Source organism: Rhamphochromis sp. 'chilingali', assembly GCF_963969265.1.
Source record: "Rhamphochromis sp. 'chilingali' genome assembly, chromosome: 14".
Classification (NCBI taxonomy): Eukaryota; Metazoa; Chordata; class Actinopteri; order Cichliformes; family Cichlidae; genus Rhamphochromis; species Rhamphochromis sp. 'chilingali'.
This window is the reverse complement of record NC_137941.1, coordinates 15,529,570-15,542,243: the sequence shown is the minus strand read 5'-3', so window position 1 is coordinate 15,542,243 and position 12,674 is coordinate 15,529,570. Positions and strand designations below refer to the sequence as shown.

At 40.4% G+C, this 12,674-nt stretch overlaps 1 protein-coding gene across 3 annotated transcripts in view; it reads right to left on the bottom strand.

Moving 5' to 3' along the window:
• Positions 1 to 10,855, bottom strand: part of tanc1b (tetratricopeptide repeat, ankyrin repeat and coiled-coil containing 1b) — a 114,853-nt gene extending 103,998 nt beyond the window's left edge. For 2 of the 3 annotated variants that reach the window (XM_080904071.1, XM_080904074.1), the window contains exon 1: positions 10,713 to 10,855. The gene's annotated coding sequence lies outside the window, so the exon portion shown is untranslated. Of the gene's footprint in view, positions 1 to 10,411; positions 10,432 to 10,712 lie in introns of those variants that run through there. The other variant, XM_080904072.1, reaches the window with a different exon arrangement.
• Positions 10,856 to 12,674: the final 1,819 nt, after the last annotated feature.

Genomic DNA, 12,674 nt, shown 5'->3' with positions numbered 1-12,674 from the left:
CAACAGCGAGGGTAACACCTTCGCGTGTCCGCTTGTTTATGTTCCACATAAACCTTTCACAATAAAGCTCAGGATCCTGTTGAGACTTTTCAAAATAAACTGAATCACGTGAAAGAGCAGATTATTTACGGATGAGAAGTTAAAAAAAAAAAAAAGAGCCGCCAGGTGCTAAAAAAATAAACCTTAGACTCAAACGTTAGAACAGGCTTTTCCCCGCAGCACGCCGTGTAATAAATACTCACAAAGAAAACGGCGGCCGTTACAACTTATGTCTAAAAATGTATAGTTTCATGCATTGGTTAAAACAATCGACTCCGGGTAAAGGACGCGCAGCTGGAAACACTTCACGCATGTGTAGAGGCAGAGATATTGCAGTTCATGACATCACAGTGCAAAATTAGGAGGAGTTGGTAGTTTCTGTGTGGGAGCTCGCTGCTCATCGCCACAGTAACAATAAACATTACGCAGGTGAACCCAAAGGAAATGAGAAACGCCCTCTTAAAACTCTAAAAGCCAACATGACAAATTCCTTCCATCCCCCCCATCACAGCCACTGGACACAAACACACACACAAAGTCAGCACCCAGTGAGAGAATGAGGTTCACCTCTTCAGGCATGGTATACAGTTAATCATTCCTAATTCTGAGCTATGCGTCTATCAGCTGTTTGCATCAGGTGCGGAGTTACAATGTACATATTACTTGAAAGAAAGCCAACCATGTGTCATCACTGTCGTAATGACAGCTTAAATAAAAGCACAATGATGACAGCATTATTAAAAGTCCGTGAGCATTTTAGCTCCGGGAAGGGAAAACGTAGAAAGATTGCTGCATACAGTGTAATGGAGAGTGATTCGAGACACTGGCATAGATACACTCTAGCCAACCCAACACAATTATGACACAAGGTTGCAACAGCCACAGGTGGTCACGGAACAACAGCTGGTAAACTAAAGTACTGTGTTACAAACACTGCTTTGTTTAAACTCCCCAAAGCATCAAAAATGAAAAACCTTAAAATGATATTGGTGCCAATTAGATCTACACTCACTGGCCAGTTCACATGTTCATTGATAAATGCGGGCAGGTAATCGTCCAATCATGAGGCAAGAACTCGATGAATTTGACTTACTGCAATGAAACTGATACAAACTGTAAATACAGTCAAGATGACCATATTTACTGGGAAGTTCCACCATTGGATGAAAGGTGATTTAAGTGACATGATATCAGTGCCAGATGGAGTGGAGTGAGTATTTCAGACACTGCTCATCTACTGGGATTTTTTCCACGAAAACACTGAAAAACAAAGAAGCAGTTCTCTGGGAGAAAAATGCCTTACTGATGTCAGAGGTTAAAGGAGAAAGGGACAAAACGCTTTGAGCTAATAGGAAGGCAACAGTAACTCAACTAACCAGTCTTTACAACTAAGCTATGCAGAAGAGCATAGCTCCGCACAACACTTCAAACCCTGAAGCAGCAGAAGTCCACATCTTAAAGCAAATGTTCAGCTAAGAACACTGAAACTGAGGCTACAATTCACACATATTCACAAGAATTGAACAACATAAGATAGTGAAAACATTGCCTTGTCTGATTAGTCTAAATTTCCACTGCAGCATTCAGATGGTCAGAATTTGGCAGCAAGAAAGCATGGATCCATCCCGCCTTGTATCAACAGCTCAGGCTGCTGCTGGTGTTGGTGTTGGCCCTGGTTAGGAGTAGGGGGGGTAAATGAATATTGTTACTGATCATGCTCATCCCTTTAAGACCACAGTGTGCCCATGTTCTGAAGGCTGCTTCAAACAGGAAAGCACATCATGTCACAAAGCTCTAATTATCTCCAAATGTTTTCTTGAACATGACAATGAGTTCACTGGACTCAAATAGCCTCCACAGACAGCAGAGTTCAATCCAGTAGAGCACCTTTAGGATGCGGTGGAACAGGAGATTCTCATCATGGATGTGCAGCAACTGTGCTCTGCCATGAAAGCTTAAGGCTACTCTGAAGGCCCAACCTAATACTTACGGGGTGTACCTACTAAGGTGACCGGGGAATACACTGTTATAGATCAAAATGTAAAAAAAACAGACAAAGTAGGATGATTTTCATAACAAACTAAGTGTCTTCATTAAGTCTTTCTGGATAATCACGAACAACATTTTGTGTTAATGCCGCCTAAGCCTTGCATTGTTTTTATTGGCACTGGTTGTGGGGAATCCTGAAAAAGGTTAATGAAATCAAAGCTTAATCCCCACGACAGCAGAAATAATTCGATCAGCATAGCAGGGCTATAAATTTGACATTTGTAAGACAGTCCCCTCAAAGAAGAAGCACGAACCGCATGCTACGCAGAGCGATGGGAATCAATATTCTTTAAGCCTTCAAGGTCTGGTTCATCCCAGTGCACAAAGCTGTGTTTGTATATTAGCATGGCCCCTTACTAGGGGCCTCTCAAAATTAAAACAGAGCAGTGCAAGTGCCACCAAGGCTCAAGGGTCTGCAGAAACAACATTTACCCAGTGAAAAAGCAGTAAATTTGCTGCTGCTCTTGTTTATTTGAGGCAAATTGTCATAAAGTTCCAACAGACCATCTAAAGGGATACACACAAAAGACCGCATCATGATTTTCCCACTGCTAGCATTTTAACCAAACATACATGTCAGCACGAAGACCTTCACACGAGAGCTGTCTGTTACTCTGTAAAAGCTCAAGGCAAAAATAAAACTGACTCCAATCTGCGGTATAATGTCAAGGCAGCTTCCCTTTTAGAAAAAAAAGAAATTGGAGCCTGGGTGGGTTAAAAGGAGCCTCGGGTTATCCATATATTTGTTTTCCAGGTCATTCCCAATGTGACACAGTTCAAATCCAGACAGGTTACGAAACAGGAAAGATCCACACCTGCACAATGCCGACGTGACATGTGGTTAATGGGGCCAGCTCGCTATACCATAGTCATCTGAGAAGATGCCTATATAGAGAACAGAAAGGGGATTGTTTGTCCTGATTACATCTGGTGGGGGAACATTTAACAAACACTGATGCTGGTGAGTTAGTCTGCTTTGCACTTTATTAAGTGGCAAACAATAGAGAGTGCACCCTCAAGCTCAGATGAGCTTCCAGCATTGGAGCAAACAGCTATTTTCCACCCCTTGCGTTCATCTCTTTCCTGTTGATAAGCCCTGCCAGCTCTCTTCATCAACTGATTCTACATGACTGACTGCTCTCAGTTTTCCACCCTGTTGTCATAGCAACATGGAAATTCTCACTTTGGGCTGACCTTCAAGCTGGTTTATCAAACAAGCTAGCCTAGAAGCAAACTAGTGAGACTTCAAAATTCTCATGTGAAATCCGTAATTATCTCTTTTATTTGCTGTCCATTCGCTGGGTGCAGGAAACAGGCCTAGCCTGGCCTGTGAGTTCAAGGGTCCATAAACAATGGGGCAAGTTAGCTAACAAACCTTTGAAAGAGGAAGTGCTGGAAGTAGGTAGAGAGGAAAGCGCAGTCTGAGTGTCAGCCACTGTAAACAAAAGGTTGTTATTCACACTAAAGCAACTGGAAGAGAAATAACAAAAGGACAGATATTTTATGGCACTTCTCTACCGGTTTGACTCAAGTGTTTCCTGCTCAGCCTTTTCCCTGCACCAGCCTATAGGAAGCAGGCCTTCATCTTGTAATTAGGGGGAAATACCTTGAAATATTAATGGATGACTTAAACATTGTGATTAACCCACAAACAAATTACACAGGTGATCATATGGTCTGCTATCCAGGTTTTTCCTGAGCTAAAGGTGGTAATATTTGGAGAAGAAAATGGAGTACTAAGCACTTACTAGCATGCTTTGTTAGCCTGATGGTCTTTACCATTAAGCATACATGAGCACATATAATTTGTGAGCATTAAACATGCTCCAAAAAATAGTAACACCAAATACATGGTCAAGACCATCTAGTTCAGGGATTCGAAATAGCATAAATGGTATCTAGCAGGCAAGTAGGGCCAAAACTGCCATGGATTAAGGATTACTGTCATTATAACAGCTGAATTATTTAAAGAAAAAGTCACCCCTTTCACAGCTTTTAGTAGTAAACTAGTAAAGAGATTTAAAAAATTAAAATATTTTTTTACTGTTCTAAAGTTGAACATTTTCACCAGGACGTCTATAGTAATTGCCTCACTACTGTAAAAGTCACCGCATCACACTGCTATACACAAAAACTGTTCTAAGTTAAACCAAGTTATGTCTCTGTAATGGGCATGTGGTATCAAACAACTTACAAATGTCAAAAAATCAGTATGCATGTATGCATCTTGGAACTCTGAAAGCCAGTATGACAAATGAGTATACAAAAATAATGAGAAACCCAAAGAGGTGACACCATTTGTGCCAAACAAGTTATGAGAGAAAAGAAAGAGCAGAAGCAAAACCAATGAGTGCACTCTGGTCACCATTTGATTCAAAGGTCTGCATAGTCTGAATGAATCATGTGTACAAGTTGCAGCAGCCTTAAGGATACACCAGTGTCAAAGAAATGGACTAGAAATCAAACCTACTACCTCCATGTAGCTGAAATGGACTTAAATGCTCTCATGTTCCTGTTATTAGAGATAATATTCAAGTTTCTGTAGTCAAGAAATGCCTTTAAGCATCAGAAAAAGCAGTGGTTTATAGTATCATATTTCCAATGCATAAACTTTCCCAGAACACAAAGAAGCCTTTGAAGAACTCGGCAACATGCATTTCTACAGGAAATGAAGGACTACACATTTCTAATAATAATAATACTAATAGGGCAAAGTAATACCATCACATCAACTACTACATGGCTTGTAAGTAATATCATGTGGCTTGATCATTTCAGCAGATTTAACAAATATCATGGGAAAACGTTTCAAAACAATGAGAAAAAAGGTCAGTACTCCTTTGTTTGTTTACTTTTAGCCAGTAGAAAATCATCATTTCATCAAAGGCCGCGGCAAATCCAAGGTTCGAGCTTGGGGCAAAATAAGCTTGGTTCTTATTGAGGATGACGAGCCAAATGGCTTAGTGCAAAACTTAAAAAGATAACAAATCTGATCTACTTATAAGACTGGCATGAGAAGCTTCAAAATAGAAGAAAATCTTTCCCAACAGGCAAAACAAAAAAACAAAAAAAATTAGCAGAAACAAAACTTTATCTATTACAGCAGCTGAAGTAACCATTCATTAACAGAAAGTTCAGGTGCGTGCCAAGCTTCAAACTCAAGAGCGTGTTTTACCCCCTTTTGTCCTTTTGTCTATCACCTGAGATTACATAATGGCAATAAACAGTGTTTAACTGACTTTAGCATCAGTGAATAAGTAGGACAGTTAGTAAGAATGGAGTAAAAACAGTGCCTTTTGTGTTCAGTTATACCCCTAATCCCTGTGTCAGCAGTGAAAATGAGTGAACCTGTTTGGTTTTATCCATGAACCATTGATCTAGAAGCGTTAAGGCATGTTTAATGGGCTAGTGAGTACTCTGAATATGGAGTTACATTTCGGGGTCTGGAAACTAAACCTGGCGTGGGAATGTCAGAGTAAGGCAAGACCATGCAGTGAATTTGCATAAAACAGCACTAATTTAGATAAAGATCACTAGGTACTATGAATTTACGGATGAGCCGGCATGGTTTCCGCTCTTCGCTCCCAGGTTAGACCACCTCCGATGTAACTCCACACTGAGTAACAATGTTGCGTCAACTTCCGTCCTCATCTCTTGTTCTCAATAATGACTAAACTCTCTTATCACTCTGATACTAAATTGCTGCAGCAGTGAAGTGGAAATAAAAATCTGCAGTAAAAATAAATAAAGCCAAATCGTTGCTACTTGGACTAAGTTTGGTATTCACTTCTGTGAGAGACTGGTATTTGAGTAAGACTAAAACATTAACAAGCAGTGCGCAAAGTCTACAGGAAGTCCACGGAACACATCTCTATTAAGGTTTTATCAATCAGTGAGTCACAAAAAGAATTATAGCAAGGCGCCAGTGCACCAAACAAAAAAAAGCATTACAAATGACAGATCTTCACCGCCGTGTTTGCACTTTTGTATTTCCATTCATTTTTCATAAAATAGTAATAATGAACAAACAAATATCAATAAACACTTGAGACAGGTTACCATTCTGTAAGTTGGCAATATGGCTCCAAAATGACGAAGTTTTTCAGGTGTGCGTTTTACCAAAAACGGGTAAACGCTGACATCTCACTGATCCAAATAAGATTTGTTTTCCTAAGTCCTTGTTATGACAGGAATACAATTGGTCTGGGTACAAAACATTTGCACACAGCAGCTCTTTGTTGACGACTGGCTCATCGGTTTGTGGGAACCCAAACACTTCCATACTTCCAAACATAACCAATGTATTTATGTAGACTAGGAGAACATAAAAGCAAGTGCAAAACAGCACACGTTCCACAATGGCGACATATGGCCACAGTAAAACTGTTAACAAACCATCGAGTTTGGCTTTCCTGGTTTCTTCGTCTACAGCAACCTTCACGGGTGCTTGCTGCAGACTGGTCCAGCCCACTCTACAATGAAGGAGAGCAACAAGCCGCACACAGATGAGAGTACAACTCACACAACTATGTGCAATTTGCAGACACCAGTCACACATGCAAAGGAGATATTGCACACAGGTCATCGCACATTCCTCCCACAGACTCTAAACTAGTGTCAACTAAATAATCATCAAATTCATTTGAAATACAAATAAAGTGAATACTCCAAATAGTGTGTTGTGCTGTTTTTACACGTTCTTTTGGTTTATATATATGACCCTCTCTCTTTTTATCACCCCATCTCTGGAGTTCTCAAAAATAGCTTGAAAATGTAAATCACTAACAGCTGGCACCAAGAAGCACCTCCAAACAATCACGTGATTTAGACACACACAGCCTAACCACATGCTCAGATATGGGAAAACATACACACTATACTCGCTCTCACACCTGGACTTTCAACTTATACTGCAGGAAACGCCGGGCATTTTTTATGGCTATAAAATTCTGCAAATGTCAACAGCATTACTGAAATACAAGACAAACTCCAAATAAATGGCTGTGATTCTGCAGTGTTTTATTAGATGACCCGAGGGGAAATGTGGCAATTAAATGGTAAGGAAAGTCATTTGATACACAAGCTGCCATTCCCTTTATGAAACTTGAGCTAATGCAATTACACAGCTTTGCCACTTTGCCAAAAGGTGTGTACATAATCTGTCGTCCCAGCACCGAGAATGCGACAGAATATTTCCTGATGGTGATGTTATGTTGCGTCTGACACATGCACATCTTTTAAAGAGTAAACATAAAATAGGCTGGTATAATACTCTTGCAGGTTCTTATGATAACTTCAACAGAGCGCCTACCCCACAGGGTGGCACCAACTCCATAACAGCCTGCAACAATTTGTGCTTTGTTTAGGTTCCAAGAGCTCAAGGGGGGTAACCGTTTCTGCTTTATGTCATTATGTCACAACATGCCCTAAAACCACTTTAATGGCTTTGAGATGCAAAAGTGTCTCGCATGTGTTTTCTGTAAATTCCACACACAATGCGCATCATAATCTTCCTCTTGATATATAACGCAGAGGGGATTCCTTCCTTGAAAGTTTCCACATTCATCAGACACAAACCGTCGTTAAGCTTTTCAAACGTAGATGGAAATCACATGGCTACGGTCACAAAATCCTGCAATTGGCCTTCGCTTTGCAACTGCAAACAAGTCGACTGGAAGCTGTCCAGCAGTTTGAGTGACAGCTTTGGCACGTCTTAACGCACCAAACCAAAACAGACAAGTATGTGTAACAGGTTAGGGATAAAGTAATCTCTAAAATCAGATATCTGTATATGAAGATGCAGATTCTGAAAGCAAGAAACGAGATTATTGCTACAGGAAACATTCTGATTTGCACTGATAGTAAATCTGTGCAATCACATTTCAGAAGGTTTTGGTAGCATGCAAGTAAATCATGTGAGGGAAGAGCTAAACAAAAAATAAGTTGCAATTAATCATGACAACGGATGGAGTTTCATGGAGACTTATATGTAACACAGTAGCACTCTTAAACTTTTTGCTAATGTAGTTACAAAATAGGGCACTCCCATAAGGCTACACACAAGCTAATGTGCAGTAAGACCCTTACTCACACCAGATTTTTACACCAAGGCTTTCAGAACCCATCCGGTAGGCTCACATATGGAGTCCTGAACCCTACAAGCCGCTAAAAATCTGGCTTTCCTGTTGGAACCATGGACTGGGTCCTTTCAATAGGACAAAAGCATTATCCTTATTATCAGCACCAGCTCAGTGTGTGCTGTCTGTCAGGTCACTGGCTCCAGTAACCTTCCCTCCTCAGCCATAACAATACGACTCTGATGCCAGCATCTGTTATAAGCCAACTGGCTGAGGACCATGGGAACCAGGCTCTGCAGAGAGTGGGAAGCAGACTCTTGAGGGACTTTCAATAAGATGACTGCCCTGCAATTCAAACACCTCATAACAGACAATTGGGGTAGTTCTAGCCTTGGCACAGAGGCATGCAAATCCTCTCTAATGGTTTCATAATCAGCGTAAAATTGCCTGAAATTATGTCGGAAAGTTAATACAGAGCATATTCCCGTTAACTGACCATCAGCATGATTGTCGGCAGCAAAGCCTGTCCCACCTGTTGAGTCTGAAATGGGGGGGGGGGGGGGGGGGGGGGGGGGGGGGAATCAACACTGGAGAGGCAAAGTGCCCTCGGAGCTAAAATGAAACAAGCAGCTGAGTGGAGGAAATAGCAAATGTTGTGGCAGCTTCTCTCAAGGCTGAACGCCTGAAGGCTTTAAGGTTATGAAGACTTTATCAGAGACAGTGATCAGAGAGCAAGTTGAATCTATGACTTCACATGCGATCAACGATCAAAGCTTCATCCTGACATTTACAAGCAATTTCTGAGGAGGTGAAAACAAAAAACTGGAACTTTGATTTTCAGAGGACCTGGCTTAGTTACAGGAGGATTCCTCTACGGAAATATGCTGAAAGCAGCAGAACTCATATCCAGCCAGTGGTCAAACTTCAATGACTCAATTTATGTGGGTGGAAAAGATTACAGTCCTTTAGCCTTAGGCCTACAGCTATATCTGGATTTGGTTTTGCTTTCAAAACCACCGCATCCAATCAGAAAATACAGAGCATTAGCATCAAGCAAGACCACACAGTCATAAGAAAAGTAATGACCTTTCTGGAAATCATCTGTGTCCTAATGAGAGGACAATACAATTATCACTGTTCTTCCTCAGCAAGCTGATAACAGACACGAACCACTATATGAAACTTTCAGACATGCAGTCTAAAAAATAAACACAATCCACTGAACATTGATATGAGTTAATCTTATCACTGGAAATCTCTATGAATAGAACCCTGAATTCAAGTGTTCCTCCTGCCTCCATTTTTTAATGCCCATGAACCTTTTCCTCTAAAAGGGGAAAATAACGTTGACAGTGCATAAGATGATGCACGCACAGTGTTTACACAACACATTGATGGCCACATCTGGTCCATAGCTACCCTCACCTCACTTCTTATCGGATTACTGGTGATAAAGTAATTTAGGTCACTTCAACACTGTGTAGCATGCGAATCTGCACCAATTAAATCTTAAATTCCAAATATTTATTTTCATTTGACATTTTATCGACTATACAGAAACTCTGCAATGGTCTTTCTTCACCTTCAATGAATAGTCCAACTCTGAAATGGGTTTTCCCCAGTTATTCTGACACACATGTGGGCAGTTGGATGATTTCCCCCAGTGGATGAATTTTATCTGCTGTATCCGATTAATTTTGTAGTCCTTACATCTAGTTTCCCGTTTCTTATATATTTGCATGACTGACTTTAAGGATTATTATACCAGGGATCCACCCATATATCAACTGAACACACCATGTGGTGTGGACCAAGGCCATCCCATCCTTGACTCATACTGTATTTCATTCAAAGCCTTAGAATGACACCAGAAACGTTTAAAATGCTTAGACATGAAAAAACCTGCCTGGAAAGTGATGCTTTTCCGACCTTTCTATAATTCTCTCCACACGAAAACAGAAATAAACAACAACTACTGCTACTTACTGAAAACTGTGCTCAGAATTTTGCAATGGAGTCACTATATTTTTTAGAGATTTTTGCAGATGAGGCCATTTTAAAAATTATTGCCATCGAGTAATCGATTAAAATGCCACCTCTTTAGTCAGTATTTATGAAACAAATCTTTTTAATTACTTTGATTAAATTTACTTTAGTTGCTTTAAAGTTGTTTCCTTTGAGTTTAACATCCAAATGAATGGAAACTTTACCTGCTAAAAAAAAAGCGATTTTTTTAACCCACTTACCGAATAACTTCCCTTAAAGTTGACCTAATTTAGCATCTCAGTAACGTAAAGTAAAAGCAGCAGAGAAACCAACTCGAACAAAGAGACTGAATATGTCTGTGCCACTGAAAATAAAAATCCCAATGACTGCTGTCAGTCCCGTTGGTTTTGAAGACTGCTCAATGGGCATGTCCCGACATTCCTCCCAACAAACTGCCACTAAAACTCTCACGCTTTAACACTACTTCTCCCAACTGGTGAACAAACTAACAACAACGACGACGACCACACAAACAATCTGTGAATACGCTTTAAATCTTACCTGATAAATGTCATGGATATTAAAGTCCTAAAAGTTTCACCAGCACTCTGAGCGTATCTCCACACGAGTTCAATCCCCACTTGCTCCACCAAGGTAGGCTACGGGACGTCGGACTCCTCCTTCTCTCGCATGAGGTCATCTGTGGGAAGGATCAGCAGCGGAGAACAAACCAGATCTACCCCTCCTTCCTCCTCCTCCGCTTCTTTTCTTCTGCTCTCATTTCTGTGTGCATGCCTCATGGACATGACAGGATGCTAGAGATACAAGCTGCAAGCATTTAGTTTAAGGAGTGTGAAATTCTCTAAAACTTCACATTTTCCTTCTTCCGGATGCTCCCTTTAGAGGTCGCCACAGTGGATCATATGCCTCCATCTCACCCTATCAATGGGGTCCTCTTCTGTCACACCAAACTTTTGCATATCCTCCAGATACACACTTCTCTGAGGTTTTCTTCCTCAGAGAAGCAGCTCTATCTTCAATATCCTTTGTCTACTATATCCACCATCCCTCCTCTGCATCTTAAGCTCTGCCTCTCCAACTTTGTCTTAAAAGTCTTAAAAGCACCTTCTTAAGTCAGCTGGATGCAGGTTTTTCCCATCCTTATAAAGAGTACAGTTGCACAATGCCAAAATTAGCACCACTGCCTAACACTGAGGCCCAAGCTCAGTTTAATGATTGGTTGGAGAAACTTGCAGTCAGTCTGAGACTGAAGAAGTCACTTGAATGGGAGATGAATCCAGAGGAAGTGCATCAGCTGTCTGTGTTTTCTTCCAGAAGCCTTCTTGGAATATATGTAGAAAGAAGAGAACTCTAAAATGAAACTTTAAGGTGTTTAAGTGAAATTAAATCGTGTGATGAAGTTGGAAGTAGTGAATGGACCTCGAACTGAGATTAGTTTTCCACACAAAGGTATTTGTGTTCCAAAATCTGCCCAAGCTCTTTCCACATTGCCAGGAATAAATCTGTTGTAGAATATTGAAGAATCCATTATTTATTTAGGTGGACCAAAAGTTGCAGAACCTAAAATGCTGCAATCAAGCCAAAAGTGTCTAGTCAGATGAAACTTGCCTCGCTGTCCACAACATTTTGCTGAATCACTGTTATTGTGTATAGCTATTGTATTCTTACAAGCTACGCTTTAGACGTCTTCAGGGTGGTCTTTTCGTTTTCATATAATTGGAAGAAAAGCAATAATTGGATGCTTTGGTCTATACAGTCTTTAACAGTTTCTGACAATTTTATTACTATACTTGTTTCAGATCCTAAATGGAGTTTTACTCTGCACTGATAACTGATTGCAGCTATGTGCTACTTTGCATTTGTCGATTTTACATGTGGACATTAAACTGTCTGTAAAATATATGCATGGCCTCATTAATCCTTCCAAGAACATAAAGAGTAACATGGCACCAGATGGGCTGGCTGCTGCACCAACACACTGCTTTGCATTAATGCTTTCTGGTCATTCTGGTCATCCTTTTTCAGCAACAATATTCACTCTGGGCAATTTAAAATCTCCAAACTTTCATAGTCAGCTGATAGCTAAATACATTAAATTGCCAGTTGTCTTACTGTTTGCAAACTTAGCAAGTATGCTGTGTAATTTCCTCCTCGACGATGTGCATTAGAAGGAGGGAAGTTGAAACGTGAGTCAGAGCTTTTATGTAAATGAAGTCTAATTGGTTTAGGTCTGTATTAGTGGCTGCTGAAAGCAGGATGTTGCTCATTGGCTTTGTGCATACTGCTGAATCATAGTTTGACCATAAACCTGTTGACTTTAACATTTTAATATTACAGCTTGATCGAAATGCTAGTTTTACATAGAGTAATAAATATAAAAAATTTCACGAACTACAGCACACGTGTCAAATTAGGTTACTGGATTATTGCAATTAGATCCAGAGTAAGGTTTTCCATACGGTTTGACTCAGTCTGGTGTGGCAAGTGAAGTTCGTAGTGCAC